Here is a 25,300-nt window from a genome sequence, read left to right as displayed (position 1 = left end):
TCGTCTCCTCCTCTCCTCTCCTCTCCTCTCGTTTTCCTCCTCTTTCCTCTTCTTTCCTCATCTCTCCTCGAATCTTTTTCCATTCTCCTCACTACATCTCCTCTCCTCGTCTATCCTATCTTTCTTCTCTCCTCTACTTTTCCTCTTCTCCTTTCGATTTCTCTTTCTCCTCTCCTTTGTAACCTTTCGTTTCCTCTCACCTCTTTTCCTTACTGTAGACTTATCAGCGATGAAATACTAGAAAACCTATTTTTTTCTTTCAGAAAGAATTTTGTCATTTGCGATATAATAGTGATATTTTTAATAATTTTATACAATAATACTTGTTTATATTTCTTTCGCGTATTTTATAAATATCTATTGTGCATGTGGCAACCCTGAAATTGAGCCTAACCCTGCACGCAACCCACCAACGCCTTGTGTAAATTGGGTTGCCTAGTTTAAAATGTCGTTGTCCTAAAACTTTTGAGAGACACTGTACAAGAATTATTTTGCTTACAAAGCTTCACTAAGTTGGAAAAATTTAAAGATTCATTTTACGATTTAAATGAATGGATTTTATTTTCTACTAGCTACAGTTACCTTCCGAGAAACGTACCATCAGAATAAAAAACACTTATTTTCATTATTTTGTTTAGAAAATAGTGTACATTTTACAATTCTCATTAGGCTACATTTTCAACAAATATATCGTGTGGCTACAGAATATGTGTCTTGCTTTCAAAATACCAGCAGAAGACAAGTGTTAGGTCACTTCCGCCAAGTCGACCAATCAGGAGCAAGAATTGTTCCTCCTATGCTGAACTGAGTGGGATCCGTAAATATGCAGACTGTACCAGAGGTCTGTAGGCGACGTTCGAGCTGACACCTGGCGGTAAAATTTGCAACTATACTGGTAGGGAGGCTTTTGATTCGGACAAGAAAGTGATGGTAAAGAACATAAACTGCGATTGTCGATTCGGACACGGCCTTGGTGAATATGGCAACGATAATTCAAAATGGCGTAATTGTGAAAGTAGTATAATTATAACTCCAATAGATCATGTGTGAATATATACGTAGGATCCATAATATATTCCTCGTCCAACATGTATATATATACAAATAAAGAATATGGAGGCTCCATTAGCATGAATAGTTCGTAATATTCATCCATAATTTACATCTCGGCAGATGTGTATTATCTGTATCTATTCGTTACTTGCTGATTCAGCGGAAAAGGTGGGTTCTTGCTGCTGAAGACATGCCAAATCCGAAAATTTCCATCTCAGATCTAACCAGGTGAAGCCCTGGCCACAATTGTTCCTAAATCACTTCCTGTGTGTGTGTGTGTGTGAAACGAGGAACTTCGGGAATAATTTCGAAATAGTTCTGCTATTTTCGACGTAGAGGAGAGGGGAAACAGCGTGATAGAAAAAGGTAAAATAAGCAGAAAGGAGGAAAGAGAGTGGCACAAAATACTGCCCGCAGGAGGAACAAGAATTTGGTAGGAATTTCGTCGGTTCAAAGTTTTTACCTCCTCTACACGCATGGAGACGCACGCACGCACATTTCTTTGATGGGCGAAGTTAACACGCCTCTTTTGTTCCGAACATAGACCTTCACTTCCGAGAACTGCTTTCGTAACTAGAATTAAGTGGCATGAACTTGCTTGCTTCAAGATTTGAAGACAACCAAACAACCTTATGTTATAATGACTTGTATACAAACTTGGATCATAAACCTTTTTTGAAGACAATTAAACAACCTTATGTTATAATAGATTGTACAAACTTCTTTTGTGCCACAGTTTTGATATATTATTTCTATGAGAAACAATTTTTATTGTAAAAAAAAATAGATATTCTAAACATTTTATTGTAAATTCACAATATAGCTTGTAAAACTTATATTTCATGTACACTACGTTCCTCCAGTTAAACATATTAACAGAAAGCAAGTAAGTAAGTAAGTAAGTAAGTAAGTAAGTATATATTGCTCATCTCATGTGCGAGCCATCGGCTGTGCGCACTACATCTATTCGTATTTCACAACTATGATTTTTCTTACACACTACACTTTCCATTACATTCCGTATAGGTGTTAAGTAGCAGTTCTGGTCGTTTTAACTGTTCTCACTTAAACTAACACTTATTCCTCTTCCTTATCCCGTCTCTGTGCAACACTTCTTTCCCCCCTAACTGTTTGTAAATATACCCCCACTTTTTCCAATAGTTCCATGTTCCTTTGCACTACGATTGATTTGAACACAGTTTCCAAGCTGATGTTGCGTAGCTTCTCCTCCTGCAGAACGCGCGTGTCCTGACATAAGAATAAATATTCTGTCCCATCATCACCATTGCATAATACGCATTTATATATCCCTTCCTCGTTTTTTACTGTGTTGTGTCTCCATCCCCCTAGCCTCATCCATGCCAACCCCTTTCTTGCCACCATGCTCACCTTCTTGATGTACGCTACTTGTCCCCATTCCCGGAACTCCCCGTCTTGGAGTTCGAGCGATCTCTTAGTTTCGCATTCCGCTATTATTTCCTGCCTATCTATATCCTCTAATCTTTGTTTCACTAACTGCAATGTCCCCTGGTCGCCGTGTTCCCCCTCCCAGATCCATCCCAGTCCAATTTCGTATAGTTTGCCTCTGATCTCTTTCGCCCATGTTCCCATTTCCTCCCCTTGTATCCGTTGCATCAGCGCTTGCCATTTTACCGAGTTCTCCCTTCTCGATATTAATGCTGCCCAGCATTTAACACTTCTCAACATATCCCAAGTATGCTTCCTGACTAGTCCGTTCCTGTAGTACGCCGCAGTTTGCAGTGCCCATGCTGATATGCAAAGCCCTCTTGTAAAATGTGCATTGGATTCTGTTTAGTACATGGCCCCCCTTTGCTCCCCATATCTCCCTCCCGTACCCTATTGACCCTATTAATAATGTACGATACAGTTTTTCCACAAAATGTATATCGTATTTCTCCAATTTCCATACTGTCCGCATTATTTCATTTGTTATTGCCCCAGCCTTTCCTTGTACCGTTTACATATGTCTTGTCCATGTCCCTGCCATAGTGAGAACTAATCCCAAGTATTTTATTCTTTTTACCTTTTCTAATTCTTGCCCTCTGAAAGTCCACCTTTCGTCTATTGGTTGCTAGGAATATCTCTGCTGTTAGGTGCTGCCATCTACTGATAATAATGTAAAACTTTCATGAAAAAGATGGAAGATCCTCCCATATACAGTGGCGCACAAACGGGGATTACAAGGGTATATTGTAATAACCTAAATTTTATGTGGGGTGCAATAGCACCCCAAAATTTCATGAGTGGGGTACAATAGTACCCCCAAATTACAATTGTACTCCTTGTATCCACCCTTCTAATATCCCTATTCAAACCAATCATAACCACCGGGAACTCATTGTATCGCATTGTAGCAGTGGCATTAAGTACCTCACGTGATCAGTAGTCCTGGAAAACTTTATGCAGAAGTAAAAACTGTTTAAAATGGGTGCAAAATGATAGAATGAGCTTCATCTCTTTCTAATTGTAGATTGTTTTTGAAACCTGTTGAAAAAAGTCATAATATTTTAAAGAAATATCAAAATTATTTTGTGGATTATGCTTTATTTATTGTCATTTGAAGGTTATGCTTCATTTAATAGCATTTAAAAGTCGTTAAATTTGACATTAGAACTTCAGAGTCAAGTTACCTGTTCTAAAATGTGATAGTTCATGTTTATAGATTATATTATTATTATTATTATACAGAGTTGGAATTTTGTTTAGATGTTGTACCCGCACCCAGAAATACACATGTCGAAGCGGATTGAACACCAGAAAGCTTTGAAATTTGGTGCAATTTATGAACCAATGTATGCCTCCGTACGTCAATAACAATTCTTGTTATTTATACGTGTGATATTTTAAAAAAAAAACTTTATGGATACCATGAATGGCGTACGCAGAGTGGTGGCTGAAAGGGCTACACCCCCTTCCCAAATTTGAAAGAAATCAACAGTTTTGAATAAAAGCAGTGAAGAACTCACGGAGAAACCAAAGTGGAAATTCAAACCCCCGTAAAATGCCCCCTGTTGCCATTTTTGAGAGTTGAAAGTTCTAAAAATACGAAGTATCTTGTCGTGTATTCCACTGTACAACATTACAATTCCAACCCCTCCCGAAATAAATTACTGCCTACGCCAGTGGATACCATGTATTATATATTGATTGATTCGGTTTATTTTACTTCGATTTTGTGCCACCTTTGGCTAATCGTGACGATGAGGATGATATGGTAACGTTGATAGGGACATTCACAAAGAACACCCATTGACGAACCCGGGACCCCTGACGTGGTAGGGCGATGTGGTAACCACTCCGCCACGGAAATCGGTTGATGATGATAATAATAACAAAAAATAATCACAATAACAGTAACAATAATAATAATAATTATTATTATTTCCGTTATTCGGTTAAGCCGCAGTAGCTCAGTCGTTAGCGCGTCTAACTACCATGCGAGAGTACCGAGTTCGATCCCCGGCGGGGAGAACCGGGATCTTTTCCACCTGTTCAAGCGGCTCCCAGCGTCGTATAAAGTGGGTACCTGGAGGAAACTCTGGGGGGTAAAGACAGCCAGGGACGTGGTGCTGATCACATCACCCTCACCCTCGACCAAAGATAGTGTAGGGCCTTAACTCCACACCCCCTGTACGACATCATGGCGTGGTTCAAAGCACAGGGGAGCACTTGACTTTTTTATTCGACTTTTATCTAGGGCTCGAGCCCCTACAAAATATTCTGGCGACGCCTATGAACGGGACTGTGGCTTTCAGAAAGCTGCCACTGCATCCAAAACATAATTCGTCGGCCACCGCTTGTCACTAGTTTAATACGTCACGAATATTCATTGCCAGATCCTGGGCCCCTTTCGGCAATGACAATGAAGCCGATCCGAAAATGGAGAAAATATTCGCTCAGCGTCTTTTCTCCTCCGGGACAATTCGCGCCGGCCTCGTTGCCAGTCCCGTCTCGTCCTGCAGAGGAAGTCGTTAACAGCTGTCAATGCAGGAAACAAAGACCGCGTCGGCAACTTCAAAGGAACATGACATCTTGCAGGAGGGAGTCTGTTCATGCTTTACGTGATCCTGCCTGTCTGTCAACGCTCCTTCTACAATGTCAATTCCACTGTCTTCTTTCTTATGCGCTTCCTACACTTTTAATCAGCGATGTGCCGTAGATAAGTGGCAGCAACTTATATGGGCCTGTGGGGCTCTAGCCACTAAATTGCATGATATTATATTTTATTTTACTGGCGGCAGCCCCTCTACATCGCTACCAACACCACTAAACAGAAAAGTATATTCCATTATTATTATTGGATTTATTTCCTTTCATGTGGGTGCAAAAGGCTGTACGCACTACATAATATTTGAATTCTGACTTCTACATATTTTGTTACATTGAATTTTCTTTTATTTCGGAATGTGGTTCTTTTTTTACAATTTATTCCCGATTCAGAACTCCCCCCCCCCAGCCGGCCCCCGTGGCGGAGTGGTTAGCACATCGCGCTACGACGCAGCGGTCCCGGGTTCGAATCCCGGTCCGGGGCCTGGATGCTTGTGAGTGTCCATTCATCAATTTCATCATATCATCACTCATCCCCATCTTCGCAAATTAGCCAAACTGGCACAAAAAGCGAAGTAAAATAAAGCAAATCAATAACAATAACAATCAATTAGAACTTCCCAACTCAGGAAACAGTGCCATCTCAAAATCTATGGAAATTCAAATGGAAACAGTGCCATCTCAGGAGTCAGAATATATGGAAATTCCAATGAAAACAGGACCATCTCGAACTGATTTTTACTAGTTGGATATTTCAGTGAAATGTTTTCCCAATTCAGAAAGTCCTACTAATTGCCTCGGGGGAGAATGAATTGGCGTTTGAAATAGTTGACATTGCAACTGCTAACCTAACATACAAGCAAAAAGAACTGCAATATACTCAAAATAGATTAAAGGAATGAAACTCCCCTTAAGGCACAGTGTTTTATCTGCAAATGGATATATGTAATCATGTTTCAGGGTAACGTGCAGTAAGGATAAGAACCAGTGTTCCCACATGAAGGGAAATTTCCCTTTTGCAGGGAAATTCGGTCCGAATATTTTAGCCAAAAGGGAAAATGGGAATTTCGATGAAGAATACCACAATTGCAGGGAAATGTTATTACATCTGACGTATTATATAATTACAGTTTATGTTAATTTTGAATTTCATACACACATTTTTATGTTGTTTATTTATTTTGCTATTCCTACTTGTTACTGCTCCTTTAAGTTTATTGTACGTTGCTTTTATGCATCTTTGGATAAATAGTGACGATGAGGATTAACGATTGAATGGATTCCTGACCAGGATTCAAACCTGGGACATCTGGTCAGGAAGAGATGAAACTGAAATATGATTTTTTTTTCAAGAGATAAACGAATTCAACGGAATACTTAACTACATACTACTACTGCTTCCACCACCACCACTAATAATGCTGTTACTACTACTACTAATTATTATTATTATTATATAAGTAATTTGCTTAGGTGAAGGGAAAAATTGGTCCAAAAAGGGAAATTGTGCCCCTTGGAAAGGGAAATTGTGATCTCACATTGTGGCAACACTGATAAGAACTTCTCCAAAACCAGTCTTTGCCTCTCCCCCTTCCCCCTTCCCCCTAGAGAAATAAAGCTCTGCTCGGAAAAATTGGAAGCGTTTCATCATTATACACTTACACAATTTTAGGGGTGTGTGGGACAGAATCTTGTCGGGGGAAAATTCTAAATTTCCCGACAAAATCGGGAAATATTCTGGACGGGAAATGTTTGAAATTTCGCGACACTGTGAAAATCTCCAATTCTACACGCCATTATTCCCTTAAGTGATTGTATTGCATTTCTGGGATTAAGTTTCCGACAGTTAGAATGCAGAAAACATGATTCCGGAGAATAAGGAAATCTCTTCCTGAAGTCGGGATCGCGAGGGGACGGGGTCCCATAAACAACCACAGAATTCTTACAACTTAATTACTGACTGAGTTTTATGAAATATTTCATAATGATTTCTTTCATCTCCAATATGATACTTTTCAGTGTCCTCTATTATTCACACTTTCCGTGGTGGTATCGTTATTGGAAAGTAATAAAGGACGAGGGGTTAGAGCCAGGAGGAGAATCGATAGGTATAAAAACTCTTCAAATAAACACGCAAGAAATACCGAAAAATACCTAACAGGCACTAAAACTGATGAACATAGCAGATATTTCGTATTTTTTCCCAGATTAGGCCCTCAGAAAGCTGTTAACTTCGATATAATACTTATGGGCGAAATGGGCAACAGACAGAAATAAATTGTGTAGTAATTTCAGAAATTACCTGGCTGGCATTTAGACTTAATAGCCTTCACTTTCCGAATGGGAAAAAACAAAATGACACTTTTAAGATAAACTTTACTAAACACCTCTTCCTTTTCAAGGTCCTTTCATCAAATTCATCTAATCATCACTCACAAACTGGGGTGTCCTCCTTGAGTACCGATAAGACCTTATTTTTTATTTAAAAACATAACTATTTGTTTTCTAAAAAGTTGTTGCAAACCATATATTTCATATTGGAAACAATACCACTAGATAGAAAGGAAAAACTTTCTAAAGACAAAAGTAGATGGCAGCACAAGGTAACGTAATACAAATTATTTGTTGGAGGATAAGGATCGATATAATTAAAATATAAATATGAAGGAAATTGTACAAAAAGATGATGTCAATGTGTAGAGAACAGTTATTAGATTAAGAGAAAAATGGAAGTGGTTTTCGTCATTCAACAAATTCATATCTACAGTCAATTGTTTGGCACGAAATATATAAATACTGAACCAAGTATAAATTTCCAGATTTCGGAAGTACACATGAATATGAAAGTTGGTCGTCATTTGACTTCATTGCTACAATCCTTCCAAGGACATTTTTTTTAATTTACTGCTGAATAACATAATTCATAAAAAATGAATATATATCCACAATAAACATAGTATTTTTTTCAAAAAGGCTATTGTTTGTCTTACTTAAAACCGCAATATGTAACAAGGTCAAGGTTTTTATTGGGAGTGGAAGTAGGGGGACCAGGCTGGAAAGTTAGGGATGGCAGGGTGGAAACAAGGGGACCAGGGCGAATAGTTAGGGATGGTAGGGTGGAAAGTAGGAGTCGCCAAAACTCCACCTCGCCCGTGTGAAAATTTTATCTTGAGCCGCCCCCTGTCGTCACAATTAGCCAAAAGTGGTAGATTGATTGAGTTGGTATTTTAAGGCGAAGAGGGACAATTACTCACCAGGCATGCATTTATTCCAATATCGTCGGAATGAGCAATGCTACTAAAAAGATCTCCGACAGAAATGAAGAGTATGAATTTCTCCCCATGTGGCAAGTGGAAGCGGTTTCCTAAGTTGATTATTAAGCCTTATACGATTTTTGAAAAATATGATGAATTAGTATTTACCGAATCCCATGTATTCCTTATGGGACATCAACTTCAACTTCAAGTTACGGCTCATCAAATGGGAGTTTCGACTTTTCCTACTACTATGACATAGTTCAACGTGTCCTTTTTCCGTCCATGTACTTTTCTACGTCATCGGATGTTTGATATTCCCGAGAGAACGAATAAAATAATGGTCCCATAAGCCTAGTGCATTTCTCCTTGCCTCCTACGGCCATCCTGGCAGTGTTGCCAAACCTGATGTGCACAATAGAGCTAAATTTCACCATTAATATAGCTAAAGAGGACTTTCAAGGAGCTAGATTAACGAAGGCTGCATAAAGTGCCTACTAGGGTAATTTTAGTTGTCAGAGGGGTGGGGGTGCTGCTATTACCGTTAGCTTTAAAGTGATGGCAATTTATTCTTAGTTTTCACCGCCTAGATTTGGCGGCATCGCCCATCTCAATAATCCAATGATGTTAATATAAAATCGAAAATAAAGGGTTCCCGGATAACAAAATTGTCATCTTCATCTTAGTCACAGCGCTATATATAAAAATACATGGGGAGGAAAGAAGAGGTGGGTGACGCAGCCTATAGCTATACGAATATCACGTCACGTGCAAAATGTACACTCATGGCAAAAGTTGGTATTTATGGGCCGGAGCCAGTGGTGGCATCATAGTGGGGCAGAGGGCGGGTGCCACAGTTCACAGTCAAACGAGTGCACGAAAGAGCCAGATCTGGCTCCAAAAGAGCGAAGTTGGCAACAGTGATCAGCAGCTGCCCCAGCGAGAAAGACCTAGGGGAAATTGTCCCTCCTCGCCTTAAGTCCACTTTATGCACAGTAAGGCTGATCGGGACTGGACCTACAGTTTAAAGTGGGATCCGAACCACTATGTACCTCAACCGGGTATCGAACCCGGAACCCCTTAATACCAAGGCGACGACGCTACCACTGCGCCATCGGGGAGGCCCTCCAAAAATAGTTGAAAAGTGACGCTAAACACGCAATACGCTAACCACGTGTTTGCTCATAGAATGGGTGGGGTATAGCACCGCATTCCCAGTGTCAATCAACAGACCAGAAGCAACCGCAAGGTAAAATGGTATATTCCTCACTCCGTTACAACGAGGTAACTCCATCCGGTAATGTACATTCCGTGCCAAGATTTAGGAGCAAGATATACCCTGTCGTCCTTACCGAACGATTTTGTCTTAATTTTCAAGCGTTGTTAAGATCGTGTGAATCTGGGAGGGTGAGCGATAACAATCAGCAACGAACCTCAACAAACAGACGAGCCGTGAAGACCAGCCGGCAACAATGGTGCAATTTCCACATCGCTCTCCTGAAAAAAGCCTTCATTAAGAAGTCACGAACCTCAGTTTCGTGGACCTTCGTGAATTCGAAGGGGCACGAATGTCGTTCTGTTGCATGATGGCACGCCTCATGTGTGATGGAACGATACGCCAGCTATCTTGTGCACTGTCAGCACAGAGTGTCAGTCATTACTGGTGTATCGTACTGGCGGCAAGCCCCCTGGGTAAAGGGTAATTGCGGTAGGAGGGTTACAGGGTTACCAACCTTACAAAACAGAAAAGTAACATTCGAAAGCATAGGTGTGCGCAAGGTGGGGCAAGGGGGGGGGGGCGGTTACCAACCTAATATTCTCACTTAGAAATTCTGTGTAGAGGAATCATAATAACGTTATTAAACAATATTATACCCTTACAAAAAAAAAAGTATTTTAAAGCCGACGAAAGTTCCAAGCTACTGTGCAGTTGGGGGGCTTCATTTCCTATGTAATTGAACAATCCCACTTCGTTCTCTAACACATTTCTTGTTATTAATACTCCCATTATATTCGCATACGGGTGCAGTCCACTAGCGCACAAAAATGTGAAAGTGTGCGTTCGTGGTGTATGGAAGGTGCTATCAGGAACTATGGATATTCGAATGGAAAAAGAGCCATCTCAGGAACTGGTCTTTACCAGTCGGATACTTCAGTGAAATGTCTTCCCAAATCAGGACGCCCTACTAATTACCTCGGGGAAGGATGAATTGACGTTTGTAATAGTTGACAGGTACGTGTAACTGCTAACATAACCTACAAGCCAAAGATCTGCAATATGCTCAAAATATGTTAGAGGAAAGATGCAACTCCCCGTAAAGCACAGTACCTTTTCTTCAAATGGATCATATGTACATAGTGTTTTTATATATTTATTTATTTATTTACTAGCGTTGCCCGGGTATTTATTTATCCCAATCTTCTATTAGACAGGAAAATAATGAATTCTAGTGTAAAATGAAACTAATTTTATTTACAGGTATTTAAAAGTATAAGTACAGTATATAAAATATTTTACAAATTCACTATAATATTAATTTAACTCAAAATTTGATTATAAACAACATTTTTAGTTTCACCTCCAGGAGCAAGAATAAATTAATTGAACGGCATTGGGAGTGTCACTATTCATCTTAGCGACCCCGAAAGCTATGCATTCCACACTATATAGGCCGTCACCCCTTTCCCATCCCCACCCCTAGGGGTGCCAGGGGTGTCTTACCCTTGATTGTAAGTCATATGTGTACCAAGTTTGGTTGGAATTGTTCCAGACGTTCGAGAGTTATGCCGGAACAAACATATATACACACAAACATCCATTTTTATATAGCCTACAAGAGATTAAACAAATGAAGCCACAGAACATTGTTCCATTGAGGCATACATACATTTTGTGCATTACATATATTTATGCATTATATATATTTGTGCATTACATCTGTGCATTACATAATTTTTTTCACTAATTACCATACAGACGAACCCCTCACTCCTTTCTCGACTGACCCAGTAAGGCTCTTTTGAATGATTGAAGTGACAGACTGTTTATATCAACGCTCGGATCATTTGCTACCATTTCATTATAATTTTTACTCATTTTCCACACGGAGATATCTGTACATAATTCGTTTTAGATTTTGGTACATGAAACAACTCGGGTTTCGGTCTGGTTCTCAGGGTAACGTGCAGAAACAATAAGAACCTCTTTAAAAAAAACAGTCCTTACGCTCCCTCTACCCTCCCGAGGCAGCGATTTCTGCGTTGGGAACATTCCACCTCCACGTGAAAGTAATAGTTTCCTATTTATATATTCATTTATTGCATCTCACGTGCGAGCCATCCGGCATGCGCACTACATCTATTCTTCTTACATAACTATGATTTTCCCCACATACTACACTTTCCATTACATTCCGTATAAGTGTTAACATAGCAGTTTTGGTTGTTTTAACTGTTCTCACTTAAATTAACACTTATTCCTCTTATTTATCCCGTCTCTGTACAGCATTTCTTTTCCCCCTAATTGGAAACTTTCGTCATGGTTCCTGAATTGAGACCACTTTTCTGACTAGGTATTGTAACGAACCTGAACGTTTAAGGTCTTATATTTGTAAGAAGTTAAGATTTTTAAAAGGTTTGTTACTTCAAATAATTTGCAAGCTGTCACAGACAACTATAGTTAGATTGATTGGTTGGAACTTGTATATATGTTTATAAATACGTCATAATCTGTTCGTGTTGACGTCACTTTCTCATCTCAGCAGAGGAAGTGAACCCGCCTGAATGTTTTTCACCTGACGACAGACTCAGTTAGAAAACAGGTGAAGGTGAGAAATCAACAGAAACGTGGCAACGGTTAATGGAATGCCCGAATAGTGTAATTGGTTTTATTTTCGTTTCATTCTGGCTATACTCGGAAATAATAATTAAGTACAGAAACTTTCGTGTATTTACGTTTGTCTTGTCCAACGTTAATTCTATATGCAAATGTGTTTAGTGATTGTGATGTGATTTAATATGCTATAGAATTGTTCCTCTTCAGGCAGAAACGTACCTTGCTTGTAAGTCCAAATACGATAGGAAATATAAGTGATTATAAAACTGCGTTTAACTTCGAATACTGTGTTGTGTTTCTTTTCTACCCACCAAGCCCTGATGATTTGCAAAGATTCTCATGTTCCCGACTAAAGGAGTAGCGGATTAACTTTCTGACGACTGGTGTACAACCGGGGGACGTTGCAGTATATATGGATGCGAGACAAATTACGAGACCAAGACGACTGTTCAAATAACGAGACGAAATCGAGAAACCATTTAATAGAAGAAATGTCAATGTTTCAAAACTTTAAAAATAATTTATCTTATTAAAATTTTGAATCAATGAATGAGTTTAAATTTTTAGGCTGCATCACCACATAAGGGCATTTGCACGGTACCACCATTCAAAGTATAAAAGGGGGGGGGATCCTCTTAACTAACATAATGAAATGAACATTTTTAAAAAAAATGGGTGTTTAAAGTTCCTTGAGAAAGGTTAAGAGTGCAAGCTTGTGAAGGGACTTACACAGGTCATCCACAACACGTTAGAAAGGTAAGGAAATAAAACATCCTCAGACAGTGAAAGAGGTCAGCTCTTCTCAAAACGCTGTCACGGATGAAAACAGTTGGGAAGATTAAAAAAAAAATCTGAGAACAGTGAAGTCGAATACCCGCCTGGCCATGGGTGATCTTGTGAGTGTTCCCAGAAGTACCCACAACACTCCATCAACTTAAATTTTTACCATGCAACATTACATACACTCATAACAATTAACTTCAACACTTTCTCAACAATAATTACTTTCTTCCACCTTCACATACAGTCCCGTGCAAATTAATCGGAACAAGATATTTTTATGCATGATAGAGTCTCAAACTTTACTATAGTTTCATGATGATGAATCTATGATAAATCGTGTAATACAAATTATATAACAGAAAGAAGAACATATTAGCTATTAAGGAATATTACGAATATGTAATTTATTTTCTGAATAGTGTAATTGATGAATTAGTGTATAAGTACAAAAAAACATAAAGTGTGTAGTTATTGTCGTATTTCAATTCATTCGCACGGGACTGTACGTGTCTCTGAATTCACCCACTAATAAATGTATGAACGTTGAGAAAATATTTCAAATAAAGTAGGCCAATCAGAAATGAGGTCTACAGTCCCGTGCGAATGAATTGAAATACGACAACAACTACACACTTTATGTATTTTTTCTACTTATAGCCTAATTCACCAACTACACTATTCAGAAACAATAAATTACATATTCGTAATATTTCTCAATAGCTACACTCTGTAAAAAAGAAATAGCATCACTTCATTATTTTTGGTCGTCAGCATTTCGCTCGTGAATTATCAGTTGTTTTATTGATTTAATTCCACTTGTCGATTTGTTTTCCTAACAATTATATAAAACACTATATCTGTACAATATATTTTTATTATTTAAGTCATAGTTACGTACATAATGCACTTGACAGAACTAATAACATAATTATTGCAAATATAGCTTGTGGAACGTTTTCGCACAAATACAATTTTTGCAAGTAAAAAGATTGAACAAAGGTTTTAAATGCATCATGATATGTCAATTTGAAATGATAGTAAGTAAATACATTGACTAGTACTTAGTGTGGCCATCCCTGGCCTTCCTAAGTGCTTCCAACCTTCTAGGCATGCTATGAATGAGATTTTGACAATATTCGACCTCAATTTCATTCCAAACATGTACAATTGCTGCCATAAGTTCCTCTTTTGACCTGTACGTCTGATTACCAAGTTTTTTGCACATCATAGCCCACAGGTTTTCTATAGGATTCATGTCTGGAGAGTTGGGCGGCCACCAAAGTCTTTCAATATTCATATCATGAAACCAGTTATTCACCACCTGAGCACGGTGACAGTTTGCATTATCGTCTTGAAAAATAAAGTAGTCCAAATTCTGTCCAGAAAAATTATCTCCTGCAGTTTGTAGAACTTTCCGATTCAGGATTTCCAGATATTGATCAGCCTTAACGGTCCATGTGCAAAATGCATCCTGCCAATCCCTTTTGCAGAGAAACATGCCCAAATCATAACACTGCTACAAAACTTTTGAGTTTCTAAAATACAAGATTTTGCAAGTTCTTCTCCCTTCCGCATCCTCAGTTTAACTGAGCTGTCATTCTCCAGCAATTTAAATCATTTTTCATCAGAAAATATCACATGTTCCCAATCTGTATCATTCCATGCGCCATAACGTGTGACAAACTCACGTCTAGCTTTTGCATGTGCGTCAGTTAGTCTTGGTTTTTTACGTGGGACGTGTTTAGAAACACCCTGTTTCTTTAGTCGGGATACTACAGTAGCATGAGTAAGATTAACTCCCACCTTATTTTGAAGTTTATGTGCAATTTGGCGTGAACTCATTCCTCTGTTCTTCAGTGCCATGTCCTTTATTATACGATCCAGTCAAGGTGATGTCTTTTTCTTTCTGCCACAGTGACTTCTCAGTGATGATTTTCCATGTTCTTGTTACTTTTGCAGGCAGTGGCTAACTGTGGATTGATGCATTTGAAGTTGTCGACCAATTTCACTCTGAGAATGACCATCCATATGCAAAGCAAGAACCATTCCTTGCTTACGCGGTGAAATGTCACACTTTCTGCCCATTTTTTCGAGAAAACATGCTCAAATACACTACACACCACCAGAACACTTCACAAATATGATAACGTATCCAAACTGTCAATAATGGACATGTAGTTGCAACATAAAACACGTCACAAGTTGCACTACTAACAATCGTTTTACAGATTCCTGACAATTGATTACAAAGCCTTGCAGCAGTAACTGATTGCAACACCCTCTAGCGGACACTCCAAACACTAAATCAACAAAAGAATAACACCACACTACGCAGTGATACCAGACCAATACTTCAATCAATTGATTTCAAGTTGTGCAGGAAAGATGCATGCATGCGAAACTCAAAATTGTCAACATCCGTAATAAGAATTCAGTGATGCTAATTTTTTTTACAGAGTGTAATATGTTCTTCTTTCTGTTATATAATTTGTATTACACGATTTGTCATAGATTCATCGTCATGAAACCATAGTCGAGTTTGAGACTCTATCATGCATAAAAATATCTTGTTCCGATTAATTCGCACGGTACTGTACGTACCCTGAAGTAGCCCAGGATCTACCCTTCCTTGAGCTTCCAGAATACAGTAAAACCTCGTTAATATGGACCCCGACAAGCCGGACTTCGCTTAATCCGGATAGGCAAAAAAAAAAAAAAAAGCAGAATGCAAGGTTTTCAATGTGGCTAGAAGTCAACAAGAGAACTTCCGAAAGAAAAGGCAGTCAACCACTGATGAAATTCTGTTTCCCGTAGACTTTGTACAATACACCATAATAAACGTGTTTTGTTGCTATAAACGGAGTTTTAATGCACTTAATGCACTTTCTACTGTTCTTTTAGGTTATTTAAGTTAATCCGGACTTTCCTTAAACCGGTCAACTTATCCCCCCCATTAATTCGGATTAACGAGGTTTTACAGTAGTTCTTTCTTATTGAAGTCATTCCAATATACCTCTTCCTCTTAACTACAACCACCCACTTTTAATATAATCTAATGCTACCTTCCTTTTTACATAACTTTTATATACGTATGTTATTTCCCTTATATGCATTATTACTAGACCTCGAATTTTAGGTTTTAAACCTATTTTCTCTTTTGCAGGTAAATAAGAAATAACAAGTTTATGTCTGCGATTCATTAAAAAACAAAACAACTAATGAAGTTTTATGGTGCCTGAAATAACCTATTTTGCTTGTTAGAACCTATTTTTGGTTTTTGCGCCTAAATCGAACCTTTTTTTTAGGTTTCGCAGGATTTTTATATCATGAAGAGGTATTTACTCTGTTTGGTGACGAAAAATTCAATGACAAATTCACTTTTCATTAAACAAGTAACTTTTGCAAACAGCATAAGTATTCTAGTATTACAATAATTTGTGAATAATTTTGAAAATGATGTATGCAAATGAAAATTTGGTTAAGAAATTAATATTTGGTTATTATTATGTATACACATATTAAAATTTCTTACGGTTGTTTTGAAATTTTGTTCTTAACGATTGTACCTAATCAGTATTTTTCAGGAATTTTGAACGATTTTAAGTTTATTGGAACAAACTTCCGGATTTTTAAAGCTTTATTTAAGACTTTTAGAACCTATTTTGAAATTTTTGGAACCTATTTTAAGATTTTTAGAACCTATATTTGGATTTTAAAAACCTGTTTTAGCACTTTTAGAGCCTATTTTAAAAAAAATTAGAACCTATTTTAAGATTTTTAGAACCTATATTTGGATTTTAAGAACCTGTTTTAGCACTTTTAGAGCCTATTTTAAAATTTTTAGAACCTATTTTAAGATTTTTAGAACCTATATTTGGATTTTAAAACCTGTTTTAGCACTTTTAGAGCCTACTTTAAATTTTTTTGAACATATTTTAAGATTTTTAGAACCTATATTTGGATTTTAAAAACCTGTTTTAGCACTTTTAGAGCCTATTTTAAAATTTTTAGAACCTATTTTAAGATTTTTAGAACCTATATTTGGATTTTAAAAACCTGTTTTAGCACTTTTAGAGCCTATTTTAAAATTTTTAGAACCTATTTTAAGATTTTTAGAACCTATATTTGGATTTTAAAAACCTGTTTTAGCACTTTTAGAGCCTATTTTAAAATTTTTTGAACCTATTTTAAGATTTTTAGAACCTATATTTGAATTTTTAAAACCTGTGTTAGCACTTTTAGAGCCTATTTTAAAATTTTTAGAACCTATATTTGGATTTTAAGAACCTGTTTTAGCACTTTTAGAGCCTATTTTAAAATTTTTAGAACCTATTTTAAGATTTTTAGAACCTATATTTGGATTTTAAAAACCTGTTTTAGCACTTTTAGAGCCTATTTTAAAATTTTTGAACCTATTTTAAGATTTTTAGAACCTATATTTGAATTTTAAAAACCTGTTTTAGCACTTTCAGGGCCTATTTTAAAATTTTTAGAACCTATATTTGGATTTAAAGAACCTGTTTTAGCACTTTTAGAGCCTATTTTAAAATTTTTAGAACCTATTTTAAGATTTTTAGAACCTATATTTGGATTTTAAAAACCTGTTTTAGCACTTTTAGAGCCTATTTTAAAATTTTTAGAACCTATTTTAAGATTTTTAGAACCTATATTTGGATTTTAAAAACCTGTTTTAGCACTTTTAGAACCTATTTTAAGATTTTTAGAACCTATATTTGGATTTTAAGAACCTGTTTTAGCACTTTTAGAGCCTATTTTAGGAAACTAACAGCACATTTTTTAGAACCTAAATATCCGAGGTCTAATTATTATTATTAATTATTAATAATTAAATCAAGAAGACTTAGGTGGGCAGGCCATGTGGCACGAATGGAAGAGGGAAGAGGAGTTTACAGGATTCTTGTTGGGAAACCTGATGGTAAGAGACCTGTAGGAGGGACAACGTTGGGATGGAAAATAGTATATAGATCTTGCTCAAGATAGGGACAGATGGAAGGCCTGTGTTGCTGCAGCCATGAACCTTCGGGTTTACGAAGGCTAGAGAGTTAGTTAGTTAGTTGATTATTACACACTTATATCATACCAGAATGCTTATTCTTACTGTTGTAAACCAGGGCTGTCTAGAACTGACGAACAACCTCGATACTTGATCCCGCAGAATGTCTGCACAACTCACCTGTAGGGTCAAGACAATTTGTAAAATTTAAACAATAAAGAAGAGATAAAATATAAACGGGGTAACCGACATTCATGTAAATGACGTCCTGGTCTTTTAGGCACCAGGAAATAAGCTCATACCCTCGAATGTATGCGGGTGGAGGCTGGGTATTGTTCGACGTTCCCCCTTTTTCCTGTGAATATCCCTTCATCAAATTCAACACATCACATATCCTCATCGTCGCGATTAGAAAAGTGACAGAAAAGCGAGCAAGCATTGTGCAAGGGGAGACTTCACCTTTACATGCGTGTCAAATTATACAAGACGTAGGGTAATTACGTCTAGGTTGGCAACACTGTCGCGTAGTCCCGCATGGATGCACGGAAAGAGGTCGGCATTAACGCCTATCTCATGCTGCAAATCAGAGACCAGCTGTTAAAACTTATAATCAAGGTAGTTACGGAATAATTTGTGGCGGCTATCAAAGCCTTGTGTTCCTTTTCTTTGTCCGCCTCTGGTAATGACATATGTTCTGTGTTAGTAATCTCTGTACGCATTGCAAAGCCGGAGCGGAAATGGTAAATTTTAACTTTATCGGACTAGGGAGCTCGGAATGTCGTCATGCTATGCTACTCTTTTGAGAGCCGATGCCTCACCGTATGTCATAAGTGCTACGTTATTTGGCGCTCTCAGATTACATTATGAGGAGCTCCTGTCTTCACTTAACGGTTTGTCACAATTAATATCAAGTAATCTTGGTTGAACGTTTCCTTTGTCTTCAATTTACATGTAAAAACTGTTTAAGTCCTTGCACCTATCACTGAATCACGTGATATTGATCCTAACGCTACTCCCATGCTGGTAGATTGGATGAATCTATAGACTAGATGACCACACTGTCTTTCCCTGCTAATATTCAGTGTTCCCACTCTGCTGATACAATTTCCTTCGCAATGCGCAACATTTCATTTTTTGGCCCAATTTTTCTCTTCATTTACAGAAATAATCAATCAGTAGCGCCAAAGTATGAGAAATATTGCATTGGGTGAGTTTAGCTACATTTGCTTTATAATTTTATGCAATAATATACCTCATAAGAAAACAGAATTTATCTTGGCCAGAAAATGCAGACTTTTAAGTTTAAAAACAGTTTCAGGACATATCTGAGAGAAATACGTGAATTTTATAGTGGTTACTTAGTCAGAAGTGACTATTTCCAAGAAAACTGCATTTTTGAATGCCTTTTCCTGGAAAATGATGAAAAATCTGCCGGTTTATGAATTTCAGTGCCTATTTTGTAGTTTTCGGAGCTTCTTACCTGTTTTTAGAGTTTTTAGTGCCAATATATATATATCCTCATCCTGGTTACAAGGTCTTTAAAAATAACGAAAATAGCACGAATAGTGTAAATATTAATAATATAGCACGCAAAAGTATCACATTGAAGATGCAACACTATTTCATGAAATATTTGATAACTGTCAGTAATTCGTTAGTGTGCACAATGATGATAATATATTTTGTTTTCTTAAGCGCTGGGACTTTATTTCTATAAAGAAAGTATAACAGGGGAATTATTGGGTGGGCTCGAGCCCCACAGCCCCAATTAAGTTGGTACCACTGGGCTAGAAGATAGGAGAAGTCTATGGACCAGTGTTGCCATAATCTGAGAGCAAAACTTTACTTTGCTGGGTCAAAATTCCCCTCTTTCGTCCAACTTTTCCCTTAAAAAAATATAACGCAATAATAATAATAATAATAATAATAATAAGTAGTAGTAGTAGTAGTAGCAGCAGCAGCAGTAGTAGCAACAGCAACAACAACAGCAGCAGCAGCATCAGCAGCAGCAGTAGTAGTAGTAGTAGTAGTAGTAGCATCAGCAGCTGCAGCAGCAGCAGTAGTAGTAGTAGCAGCAACAGCAGCAGCAGCAGGAGTAGTAGTAGTAGTAGTAGTAGTACCGTGCGTCCATTTCGATCTGCAGCCGAGAGATCGGGAGAAGCGTGGCGGGCGGCACTGACGGAGATGCCGACATTTGCGGCCTGAAATGCCCGCTTATTTTTATGGACATATGCAGACATTTATATAAATATTGCAAAACGAGCACTAACCTGTGTTATAAGAGTATGGTTTTAATTTTAGTAGCTTAGTGACTGTATGTGCCGATGATTTTGACACGCCCACCTCTTGTGAAACACGGCGTAGAGGTTTGTTTGGAGAACGTTCTAACGCTGCACCAATATCATCGAGTTTTGCTTCGGTTAGAATCCGTCGTTTTTGCTTAGGTGTTTTAAAATTTAACGATACAGTTTCTCGTAATTTAAGGACAAGATATCTAACCGTATCTTTGTGTGGAGTTGAAACGCATGGGAATTTCTGTACAAATTACCTACACACGTCTCTACACGAGTTTGTTTTCACGTAGGTACGTGTCATACATAAAAAATCTTTGTTCTAACGTGAATCTTGCGGCTGGCATTCCAATCGTCTCACTGACACGTCACACATACACACTACAATAACACAAACAAGTAACTGCAAGTAACCAAGAATAACACTCTTGCGCACAGTACGAAATTAACACGCTCTTGGTTTACATTGCTTGCCACTATATTTACAACTCTATCTTCATCTAGTCGCGAAGGAACAAAAAACTCGAGCTTGGATATTTCGGATTGCGAGGAAGCTCACGAAAACCATTCACTTTTATCGGTTTCGTCTGCAGTGTAATCCTGATACAGTGTTGCACATTCGAAACCTCCAAACGATTCCCATCGCCACAAAACTCTAGCAAGGATATAAACTTAAGCAGGACGTTACTGATCAAAACCATGATTAAAATGCTTTTTTATCTGTGGCTCTTAACATCGCTTCTATAGCGTATTTATTTGTGTATATAAGAGCAGAACTTGGATGAATTACAGAAGAACTTTTGCGTGTTATAACACAGGTTAGTGCTCGTTTTGCAATATTTATATAAATGTCTGCATATGTCTATAAAAATAAGCGGGCATTACAGGCCGCAAATGTCGGCATCTCCGTCAGCGCCGCCCGCCACGCTTCTCCCGATCTCTCGGCTGCATATCGAAATGGACGCACGGTAGTAGTAGTAGTAGTAGTAGTAGTAGTAGTAGCAGCAGCAGCAGCAGCAGCAGCAGCAGCAGCAGCAGCAGCAGCAGTAGTAGTAGTAGTAGTAGTAGTAGTAGTAGTAGTAGTAGTAGTAGTAGCAGCAGCAGCAGCAGTAACAGCAGTAGTAGCAGTATTAGCAGCAGCAGCAGCAGCAGCAGCAGCAGCAGCAGCAGTAGTAGTAGTAGTAGTAGTAGTAGTAGTAGTAGCAGCAGCAGCAGCAGTAGTAGTAGTAGTAGTAGTAGTAGTAGTAGTAGTAGCAGCAGTAACAGCAGTAGTAGCAGTATTAGCAGCAGAAGCAGCAGCAGCAGCAGTAGTAGTAGTAGTAGTAGCAGCAGCAGCAGCAGCAGCAGCAGTAGTAGTAGTAGTAGTAGTAGTAGTAGTAGTAGTAGCATCAGCAGCTGCAGCAGCAGTAGTAGTAGTAGCAGCAGAAGCAGCAGTAATCGCAGTAGTAGTAGTAGTAGTAGTAGTAGTAGTAGTAGTAGTAGTAGTAGTAGCAGCAGCAGTAACAGCAGTAGTAGCAGTATTAGCAGCAGCAGCAGCAGCAGTAGTAGTAGTAGTAGTAGTAGTAGTAGTAGTAGCAGCAGCAGCAGTAGTAGTAGTATTAGTAGAAGTAGTAGAAGCAGCCGTATTAGTAATTAGTAGTAGCAGCAGCAGCTGCAGCAGCAGTAGTAGTAGTTACGTTGCACCATGTTTCATGTAGGAAAGACACCGACCACCGTGGCAGAGCACAACACCCTACGACGCCATGGCATCCGGGTTCAAATTCCGACCTGGGCACGGTTGTTCTTGTGAGTGCTTCATCAATTTCATCATTTCGTCACTCATCCTGATCGAAACAAAAAGTGGCAGAGATGCGACCTAAAATAACGAAATCAATCAATCTTGCACGATGTGGAAATGTGTTGATCAAGAAAATATATATAATCTGTATCCTTCCGGGTAGGCAACCAGAAAACGCATCTGCTATGAAGATTGCATACCTTTAAGGATAGAATTATCAACAGAGCGCGAACTAGGAGCGAAAAGATAGCTCTGGGTGTCTAAACTATGCCAACTTTTGAAGCCTGCTGTACGAGCTATAAACAACCCATCCCTGCAAGTTACGTACGCCTGAAAACATGTCGGACGCCTTTGAGAGCGTGTTTTTGTTCTCGGGCTGGAATGCACCGAAGGAGCGATGATGACTTTTCGCCGGAGACAGACGCAAGGGCGTGGCCTAGGACTCTCTCCTGTCGCCCGCCGAAAGCATGATGGATGATGGCCATGCATCATGGTCGCCCGGGCCCTCCCCCCCTCCCCCCTTTGGCAACTGAGGTTAGGTGCTTAGGAGCCAAAGTTGGGAATTGCCGACAGGCGGCTGCTTTTTCCTGTTTGATTGATTCTCTCGCGCCATGTGTTATCCAGCGGTGGTGACAGAAAGGTTGCGATACGAGAGCCTCCAACGTGGAAGTTTGATGTGAAAAGCGTATACAAACCACGGGATTGCGTTCATGACAAGTACACTCACCGGCAATGAAAATGGGACACTGAAATAATACTCGCTTTCCTGCAAGGTGTTGTGTGTGTTGTCTAATTCTCAATGAGAACTTGTACCAACGCCGTAAAGTTAGGCAACACACGTAACGCCTAGCGTGTATTTCAGGATCTATGTGTCCCACTTTTATTGCTGGCGACTGTACAAGGAAGTACGAGAGCATAGGCAATGGGTGATTCTATGATTATGGGACAATTTAAAGTCCCAGGTCTGTACCAATAGTTGCTAAGCTTGTGGTGTAATTTTAAACATTTTCTCATATTCTAGGAAGACAACCCTTTGTGTCCCACCAATAAAGTTTCACAAATAAGAGATACAAAAATATATCCATGGAATTTGTCCTTCAGCATGAACGTTGTATTAAAGTTTGAGTCCAAACTTTTCCCAAAGGGTACCTACTTATTATTTACCACACTGCTGGTCTCACTCCCACATGTCGAGTTAGGAGATCATCCATGTGTGTGTGTGGTGAGTGGCATGTGGTCAGCACGACGTATCCCCAGTCGTTGTAGGTTTCCATGAGAGGGTTATGCTACTCATTCGTAGCTTCCCAATTTCCACACGACGATGGGTGGCCACCCGTATCCCGAGCACAAAGATAAATCTTCAACCTGTCGTCTTTCAGTTCATGTATTTTTATACGCCACTAAACGTTCGATATTCCCAAGAGAACTAGTAATTTAACGGCGTGGAAAAACACATGAACTGAAAGAGAACAGGTTGAAGATTTTTTTGGTAGTGGGGGGGGAGTGAAAACTTCCATTCGAATGACCGTAACTTAAGTTGTTGCGTTTTTTCTCCATAAGGTACACATTGGATTCTGAAAATACTTATTCATCATTTCTTTTTAGAGATCGAAGTTTTGAAAAAACCGCTTCAACTTGCAACATGCTCTTCAGCCGCATTGCCCAGTCGGACGATATTGAAATACATGCACGCCTGCTGCTGGACTGTTATTAAATGTAATTTCTTTACGAGCTGAATGATGTCTACATTGTGAGAGTCTTCACACAAAGCCTTTCAAATATGCACTGTTAAAATGATCTTGTCAAAACAGAATAAAAATTAGTAAGTTTTAATGAAATCGAATATGCATTCGGTTCTTTCGCAACCAATCTATGCAGATAACATAGCTATTCCCTTTTGCTTTTGGCGCACTGAAATCTTAGTAGAAGGAATTCCATATAAATTATCAGTGACTGTCGCCCTTGCTCGTATGGTCCCCAACGCTCTCAACATTCTTGCCTACTTCTCCATCTTACGGATGCAATTTTTCGCCCCTCTCCTGAGAGGTAGGGAGTCCCCTTTTGGGACAGGGGGGATAGGAAAGGGGGGTTCAGCAAATGGAAAGCAGCGGAGTTAAAATATTGGATCCTTTGATAGCCAATTAATCACTGCCGCTCCTCACCCTGAGGTATTAGCAGCCGAGACTCCGCCATCTTATGATGGATGACGTGGTAACAGCCGAGCTACGACTTTCGACCAAGGCTCCAAATCTTTCCGTCAGTGTTGCAAACCGGATATATATTTCCCTAGATGAAGTTAAAGTGAGTATGACGTCAAAAATTAGAAAAGTGTTGATTTAACGTAAGTAACAAGTGCGTGACTTGCATTATTTTACATAAGTAATGCTTGCAAATAAAAAGAAAACATATCCCGCGCGTAGTCCTGCCAGGCCAGTTGCGAGTGCCTGCTGTGTTGATCGACCAACCTGTATGTATCTATCTTGATTACATTAACGCGTATAATATCTGGCAACGTGGCACTCTGTTGTCATGACAACGGTGGTGCCATCTGTTATCAAAAACTACCGTGAAATTGGCTTAGTACACCCTTAATACATTTGGTACAGTAATTTTGACTAAATTGTTTGGTAACTATAAACAAATGTGTACGGTTACTAAATGCAAATGTTTGGTAGCCAGAAACAATGGACGTCTTGAAGTAGGGCAAGGGGGGCAGGCTTCCCCTGGAAAATAAATGTCAGCCTAAACATAATGTATTGCACACACATAATTTCATATTGCTCATGGTAATTTTATGTTAACTATTACAAGGTCGTTGCAGGAACATGGTAGCTTCAAACAGAAGAGATGTATTTTGAGGTGGTAACACTATTGTGATGAGAAGCCCATACAGCACAAATCTCCAAGCAGTGGCGTGCCCAAGGGGGGGTTGATGGGGATTATAACCCCCCCTTTGGCCCAGTATTCCTAAAAAAAAAGAACGTCAAAGGTAGAAAAATATGACAAAATGAGGGCAGACTACCAAGGAAAAGTATACATAACCCCTCCCTTTCGAAAATCCTGGGCACGCCACTCTCTCCAAGGGATATCCATTGGATATCCACAATGTCCATATCAGATCCATGGATATTATGGTTATTCATTGAACATCCATTAGATATCCAGTAACGGATATGTAATTCTGGATATCCATTCTGGGATATCTAGAACTGGATATCTAACACT

Source organism: Lepisma saccharinum, chromosome 20 (genome assembly GCF_977018435.1).
Source record: "Lepisma saccharinum chromosome 20, izLepSacc3.1, whole genome shotgun sequence".
NCBI lineage: Eukaryota > Metazoa > Arthropoda > Insecta > Zygentoma > Lepismatidae > Lepisma > Lepisma saccharinum.
Note: the sequence above shows the minus strand (reverse complement) of the source record.